This window comes from Carettochelys insculpta, chromosome 3 (assembly GCF_033958435.1).
Source record: "Carettochelys insculpta isolate YL-2023 chromosome 3, ASM3395843v1, whole genome shotgun sequence".
Classification (NCBI taxonomy): domain Eukaryota; kingdom Metazoa; phylum Chordata; order Testudines; family Carettochelyidae; genus Carettochelys; species Carettochelys insculpta.
The window spans coordinates 198,232,658-198,241,100 of NC_134139.1; the positions used below are offsets into that span (position 1 = coordinate 198,232,658).

Sequence of the window (8,443 nt, forward strand, 5' to 3'; positions counted from 1 at the left end):
AAACAGGCTGAGGCCACTGTAGGCAAATACCAGACCTTATCTAACCCTGTGTCGTATTGGACAGTGACAGGAGCAAGCAAACCCCATCTCTCTTTGGGCCTATATACGCCCTCTAAATTAAAACAATAGATGAAAACTACTCTATAAATGCCAAACATGCTCCTTAGATGTTGCTGTAGCATGTAGCTGTTTACTCCCTGCCAAAGGAAACTCTAGCCACAAGGGTACACATGTGGCTAAGCTACCCGCTTTTCCCCTTCGTCCAGTCCCTTTAAAACCTCACACAGTCCCCAGCGACCTTGTTCTAAACTCAAGACTGGCAACAGTCTGTCAAAAAATAAAAGCACAAGCCAAAATGAAAACAACCCCACCCGCCAACTCACATGTCTGAACAAGCAGCTTCTCAGTTGACCTACCCCTCCTTATAGCCACTCACAGACTTTATGTGGCAAAGCCTCTCCAGAACCCATCTTACTTCTTCCAGCAGTTTCTGCTAGCTTCCAAGCAGACAGCCAGGCTGCGTCTGAGGCTGCTTCTACACTGGCTCCCTCCCGTTGGACGGGGCATGGTAATGAGGCAACTTAAAGCAGGCTAATGAGGCACTAATGTGCATATTCAAAGACTCATTAGCATAAAGGCAGCCACACAAATTTCAATGTACAGACTTCGAATTGCAGATTGACAGTGTCGATGGGGGCAGCTTCCAAATAAGTGCCCCATTTTGACATTCCCTTACTCTAACAAAACTAGTTGGGAGCCCTCTAGGTGCTACTCCTATAATCAGGGTTGTCTTGGGCCCAGATGTTACATGCTGGAGGGAGACCGAAATATTTCAAAATGGTTGAATGTTAACTATAGTTCTGGACAAGGATATTTACTGGTTTGAAGGAATCATCGAATCATACAATTGGAAGGAACCTCAAGAGGTCAAGATCAGTCCCCTGCACTCATAACTGGACCAAGCACCATCTTACCAACATGTTCCCAAAATGTCCATGACTTTGGAGTTGGGAAAAGGGCAATCACAACATGGAAAGAGGCTTTTCTTTATTGTATTGGTTTTTCTTTATAGTTTTTTGTTAAAAATTGGTGGGTTGTGTCCAATGCAAAGGGTAAAGTGCTGTTAAGATATGCATAGACACTGAAAATAAAGATAGATCACTTGTAGCTGGCTGTATAAGGATAAGCAGGAGGAAAGAATGAGGTGGTTTGTGTGGCTTTTCCCAGAAGCTGTGGTTTATCTGCGTGGTACAGCGCAGATGGTATGGGGCACTGGGGGTGTGGTTAGCCCAACTGCAGGCGTGAGGTCCAGATCTGAGCTGGTAACTCCAGGAGGAGGATGGAAAGTGAACCTCTGCAGGAGGCTTGTAAAGAAGAGGAAGAGTTCCATTTTGGCGAGAATCTCACCTGCACAGATCCTCCTACCTGTAATGAAATACAACAAGGATGGAAGGATTTCAAAAATTATCAGCAACACAACAGATTGGATTTTTAACTCCAGGAAAGTGTTGTAGATAAGAATTTAGCCTCTATGAGCTAATTCATCCTCATAATACTATTCTTAGAAAGCAGATGTCATTGCTCCATTTGACTGAAGGGAAAATACGGCATGAGGTGGGTACACCAAATGTACCAGGCAGAGGCAGACCAGAAATCAAAAGTTTCCCATTCCTAGTACCTTGCTCTGTTCACCAGACCATAAGATCAGTCAGGCGAACAGACAATACCTTCTTAACAGCCAAAGGCTAGAAGGTAAGAAACTGATCTCTAAGGATCATTGTAACATGTTTAAGGCACGGTAATGACAAGTTTTGGAAAGAGCCATCTCCTGCTGTCTTTTGGGTTGGATCTAGATTCCACAGCCTCTAAGATTTCAGAGTGTTTCATTCTGGATTTTGGTCCATGTCTGGAAACAGTGTGATTTTCATGCTTAATCCTTTTATTTCCCTTAGCCTTTCTGTACATGTGGCAAAGTAAATTGACCGGAGATACTTAGTTCTATCTACTGTACTTTCACAGCTAACGTGAACATATCTGCACCTGACTACCTTAGCTGTTCATATTGAGGAAGGTCAACAGGAAAGTTTCTCCTGTCAACCTCCTTTACTGCTTGTGTCTTGCGAGGAGTACAGGGTTTGACTTTATGTATCCATACTAGATGTGTAAAATGGAACCCCAGAAGATTGATCCTGAGTAGAGCTTCCAGGGTAGTGTAGATGTAGCCTTACACAGCAGGGCTTAGAAATACAAGAATAATAGCTAGTAACAGCTGAGCAAACTCAACACACAGGATAGCCTTGCTGCAGCTAACAGCAGGGCAGAATTGAGAGTTTTGCCTCCCTTGAACTCTAGGGCAGACGGAGCTCCAGCATGATATGTTAGAAGTGGGGGAGAGAAAGGACAGAGGTTAAACTGCTGTGCTTGAAGAGAAGATACCTGCTGAGAAGGGCATGAATGCCTCATTCTTCACAAACTTTCCATCTCCACTGAGAAAATGCTGAGGATTGAATTCTCCAAGCTTCTCCCACTGAGTCTTGTCATACAACACAGAGGCCAGAAGGGGAATGACATAAGTACCCTAAAATGATCACAAAATAAAAATGACAACTGTTACTACTTGTAAATTGAAATGTGATTTCCACCAAAAAATTAGCTTTTTTTTGGCAACCAAAAAAAAAATTGCAAAATTTCATTTTTGGCAATATTGTTCCGAAATTAATTTTTTTACTGATAATCAAATATTTGTACTGAAAACTGTTTTTAAAGTAAAAATTTTTTTACCAAAAATGTGTTTTAAATCCAGAAACAGCTTTTCTGTTTTTTTCCCTGGAAATTTCTATGAAATTGAAAAACCTTAAACCTGCAATTTATGCTTAACAAACTTAGTAACAGAAAAAAACAATTGACATTTTTCTACCAACTCTACTAAAATATCAAATTGGAAATAAACAGTGAGTTTCACTTAGAAAGATAATGGGCCAGGTCATCAGCTGCTGTAGATGTAAGTAGCTGTGCTCCCTTCAGTGGAGCTATGCCAGTGGGCACCAGATGAGGATCTGCCCCAGTAAGAGTATCCTACACATATATCTATTCCAGGTGCTCAGAGCATGGCCTTGTTCCATTTCTCACACTACCTCATTAACATTTCATACCTTCAAAATTAGTAAACCCTCTGCACAGACTCCTCCTGCTGTCTTTCCCAAAAACATGTCAGTGGTTTGAACCAGAGCATTGCAGAAGTGACTGCATGGATTGCTTTATGGTTTGTCTTAGCTGAGCTCACCAGCTAAAAAGTTTAAAATTTGATTAGTCTGTGTTTAGGAGTTGTCCAGGCGAAATGAAGAAGACTGACAGAAGTGGTCTGGCAGGCTTCCTGCTTTTACTTACTTTTGGAATTAAAATAGCCATTAAGTCTAACATCCTCCGTTGTCTCATGAGGCAGGTTCATTGGCAGGATATTAGCGAACCTCTGAATCTCATGGATGACTGCGTCTGTGTATGGCATTTGTTTCCAATGCTCATAATGAAGTGGGGCAGATCCTACAACTCTTTCAATTTCTTCATGGGCTTTTCCTGAACAGTTGAAAGAGAGTGAAAGCAGGTGCTCAGATACTGCGATGGCGGGAACCTCTATGAGAAACTGGGCAGAGAGAAGGAAACCTTCAACGGTTGCCTGATACACAATACAATCAACACCCTTTAGGATACCATCATTATGTTTCTAAAATGCTGCTGCTAATCTCCTTTGTTACCAAGGCTGAAATGGAACAAGTCTTATATGGGAAATTTGGGAGCAGAGGTAAGTGTGCCTTTTCTAGATGTGATACTAGTAGCTAAGTGCAGAGATGATTCTGTCTCCATGCAAAGGGTAGGCCTTTTTGTTTTTAGGGGTCAATCCTATGAGGTACTAAACGGCCTTAAATTCCACTGAAAAATGAAACTTCAACATGCTCTGCATCTGTTCTGATCACTCTTGAGGTGTACAATACACTGTGGTCCCTCCATTCTCAGTGCAGTCCATGATTTAGGGAGATCTCAAGTTTACAGATAATATCTGCAAAGATGAAACTGCATATCTTTAACATAAATGTGAAGAATGTGCTCTTGCATGGATGAGAGAACTGGCACACTAAAAAATATTTAACTCACAACCTATATACATTCATAAACAGTTGCCTGAGGTACATCCTTTGCATCAAATGGCAAGTCTTTGTCACAAAGGAGGAGCTTAAGAACACAGCAGGACAAGAATCACTTGATGTTCAAATGAAGAGAAGAAAGTGGGGTTGACTAGGCCATATTCAAAGAAAACCATCATCCAGCATACTCCATCAAGCTCTCCAATGGAACCCACAAAGAATACGCAAAAGAGGAAAACCTCGGACAACGTGGAGTAAATGTACTGAGATTGAAGGGATTCTGGAATGCTCCTGGAATCGGCTAGAAGTTTTGTCCTGAGACAGAGTGAAGTGGAGGAGACTTGTAAATGACCTGTGCTCCATTTGGAGTACAAGGGCTGAAGTCAAGCGTGTGGAGACATTAGGCAGCCAAGTGTTATTGAGAGAGCTAAATGACCACAGAAAACTTCAGGATCCTCTCTGAGTCTAGAAGCCTCAGTAAAGAATTCCCTTTGCTTTCACAACAGCTGAGTCTGTCTTCTCCCCACTGCAAGGGATGACAACATGCCAGAGGTTTTGCATTCAAACTTGGGTGAGGACTGTGCTGGCCATATGTGTGTGGACACAGTTTGCACAAAAGCACACTCAGTACACGCAGAGCAGAGCAAAAGATATTATGAATAATCAGAAGGGCTCAGAAGACTTACTCTGAATGGCTGGGTATTTCATCATAAGCACAAGACCCCAGCAGAGCGTGGTGGAAGTTGTTTTTGTCCCAGCTATGAACAAATTACTCACCAGATTTCGCAAATTCTCATTTGTGAAATGGGAATTGGAATTAGATTTTTTCTGCAAGTACAAAAGTCTGTTAAAATTTAAAGAATATTGGCAATCAAGGAAAATCTTCATTAACCACTCCTCTCCAACCCCAGTGGAACCTCCTGCTGCTTGACAAGAAAGGCATCAATGAAACTCCTCTTGTCACTGGGATCTAATTGCTTCAGGCGTTCGATGAATGTCTGCTGAATAAAGGAGTAGAGTTCTTCCATATTTTTAAAGACAGTCTTATGATTTCCTGGTAAGAACTCCAGGGCAGGAAACACATTGTACAGCTAAAGGATGGGAATATAGCATAGTCAGCAAAAAGGAAATGCAGATTATAAAGGTTAATAATTTATTCATGATCAATATGTCACTTTTTAGCACTATGCATTGAGATGAGATAACCTTGCAATTAATGGGGCCTGAGTCTCTCAGCCTTTCAAATGCAGAAGTCATTTTGAGATCAATGAAACTACTTTTTGACCTTATCTCCTTCATTTGGCAGGTGTAGATGTGAAACAACAACTATAATTTTACATTCATATGGCAGACAGCTAGACTCCTGGATTGTGTCTATGACCTTTTTACCCTAACAAGTTATTCGCTGTCGGCAGGTTGCCATACAGTTGCCTGTCAAAAGGGCTTCTTTTTCCCCAAGAGCATCTGGCGCTGCTTCCTATTAGAGATATTAGAGCTGCTCAGGAGGTTTTAGATCAAATGGTTTAGCCAGAAAATCCTGATGTAAAGAACCTAGAACTTTCAAAGAAGCGTATTTTTATGCCATTTTCAACAGGAAAAGTTTTGCAGCTCTGCGATGGAATTTTTGGTCACTTGAAAGGGATGGGGAAGAACAAAAAATTTCTTGTCATAGCCAATAGCCCCGTTTCAGGCACTAATGGGAGACATCAGAAACCTAGGTTCAGATTCAACAGCTCCTTTGACTGATTCTCCTATATCCGAGTCGAGTGCTCTACTCACCATGCTATTGGCTAATCTGGGATTAGGACCTCTTTCTAGGAAACACTCTGAAATCCCCAAAATACACACAGAATAAACCAGATTAACTAATATTACCATAACTGAAGGACTCCCAAAAATCTGGACATTTTCATTAATCAGTTGGATAAGCTTGAGAAAATTTGGATCCTCGTAATCAAACCGGTGTCCAAATATTATTGACACAATGACATTGGAAACGGCAACGTTCATCATCTTAACCATGTCAAAGAGGCTTCCTGAAAAGCATTGTATGGCTATATTCTTCATTTCATACTGGAAACCATTGAAATAAGAGCCCTCCCCTGACCCCTTTTGGAACTGCTTGCACCCCTGCATTAAAGCAGATGAACTGCTGATGTGTGGAGGAGGAGAGCCCAAATATGTTGAAGCACTTTGAATGACTGCCAGTGTCACACCACTAAGCTCAACACACGCTCACCTTTCTGGGCTTCAAAATCCATTATCAGATAAGCGCATTCTTCCAGGATTTGTCTTCAATGGTCCTCCTGCCCATACCAAAGTCCCGGAGGGTCATGAGAGTAAATCTTCTCATCGCTTTCTAGTTTTCACCATGAGCAGAAATAACACCTGACACACAAAAGATTTTAGTTAGCTCGATGACAACTGAACACTGGGTGAAGCCAACTTTCCCATCGTCCCATAAAGTTTGTTTACAGCCACCAGTCCTGGCTCTCATTGTTCTGTGCTGTTATTTAGCAAATTTCTTCCTCAGCTGAAGGAGAAACAGAAGATTGGGAGAAGCATCTGCCACCTGTCTGGGGAGTGCTGAAATGGGCTGTTCTGAGGCAGGGTTCTTTGAATCTCTCCTGCTGACACTGTTCCACTTTGGATAAGGGTCTTTGGGCCAGAGAGCAAGAAGATGAAGGACTTTTAGCCTGTAGCTCAGGGCACTCACCTGGGAGAACCAGGGATCTGTGCTGCAGTGACTCTACGGGTAGGTCTACACAACAAAGCAGAATAGATCCCTGTGGGCAAGTCTACATAGCAAAGTTATTTGTAAATAACAGCAGTTATTTTGAAATAACTATGCTAACATCTACACAAACTATCAGTCGACTTATTTTGAAATTGGTAAAGCTCATTTTGTGAGGAACAGCGCCTATTTTGGTACAGCTATTTCAAAATAGGTGCTGTTAAGAGAGGGAAAATCAACTATTTTGAAAAGCCATACTGCATCCAGTGGCTCTATTTTGAAATACGCTGTATTTAGAAGTAGATGAGTGCTATTTCAAAATGTATTTTTGTTGGCAGCAGCACCATTTCATAACAAGCTCTCCCAGAATAGCTTATTTTGGAATAAAGCTGCTGTGTAGACATACCCTGATAGAAGATTATTTCCAATGCTTCCAGTTAGGGAAGAGAGAAAAGAAATCTCACCATGTCCTTTTACTATCTTTTCAAATATTGGGACTCTGGGCCTTTCTGCAAATGCATCTGCCTTGTCCACAAGAGCCTCCTTCATCATCTTATATCCTGAGAGCACCACCATTTTCTTGGGTCCCATCTGAATGCTGAAGACTGGGCCATATTTCTCAGAGAGCTGAAATACAGGGAGAGCGAAAAAAAAAAAGTTGTAAGTTTCCTGTTGGGAGGTTTGATATCGAGTTTAAAGCACACAAACTAGAGCAATTTTTTTTTCCAAGCAACAGATTCAGCAGTCAGACAGAAGAGAATTATACACATTAGTGCTCTGCTGCTGCTGTTTATTTTGTTTGAAAAAAATACTAAGTTTTTTAAGTTTTGTTACAATATGGGCATAGAGCTTAAGAATGCTGGGTGTGCAGAGCGTCTCTAATGCCCAGTGAAAATAATCTTTCAAACGAGGTGTGGAAGTGGCTCTCAGCACATTGTACAGGCAAGGAACTGAAGCTTGGAGAGATTGGACTAAGGTCACACAGGAAGTCTTTGGCTGACTGGTAAATGAAACCAAGTCTCCCAAGTCCTAGCCTACTGTCATACGTATTGAAATGTGAGACCAGGTTTGCACTAACGTCTCTGACAAATTTACCATGTAAATTCACTAGCTTTGTACACCTATAAAAAACAAGCTGTACTAATACCACACTGCTTTGCCCCCTGAGAATTGCCCTCAGAAGGGAATTATGTATAAGATTATCCGTATCAGGTTCTACCTGCTCACAGGGGTTACAGACAATATAATGGGCTATGTGATACCAGCAGCAAGTACTGAACTTTAGCGTTGGACAGGAACTTATTTCCTTTTCACACACAATTCTTTGACTAAATTATTTTTATTTTCATAGATTAATATTTCATAAAAACAAAACAATTAACTAGAAAATAATTAATTTGTGCTCAACTTTACCAAGTATAGTTCTTTCACGTTGGCCAGGAAATAAATTTACAGTGCATCACTGGTTTTACTTTAGATGTGCTTATTATTGTGGATATTTTGTATGACACCAAAATATTCTAGTGCTTTGCAGACAAATAAGAATGCTTCCCCACATAGCTGTCAATCT

The 8,443-nt window shown here is 41.2% G+C and overlaps 1 pseudogene; it reads right to left on the reverse strand.

Moving 5' to 3' along the window:
- Positions 1–1,237: 1,237 nt before the first annotated feature.
- On the reverse strand, positions 1,238–7,464 carry LOC142011619 (cytochrome P450 2K6-like; annotated as a pseudogene).
- Between the last annotated feature and the right edge of the window lie 979 nt (positions 7,465–8,443).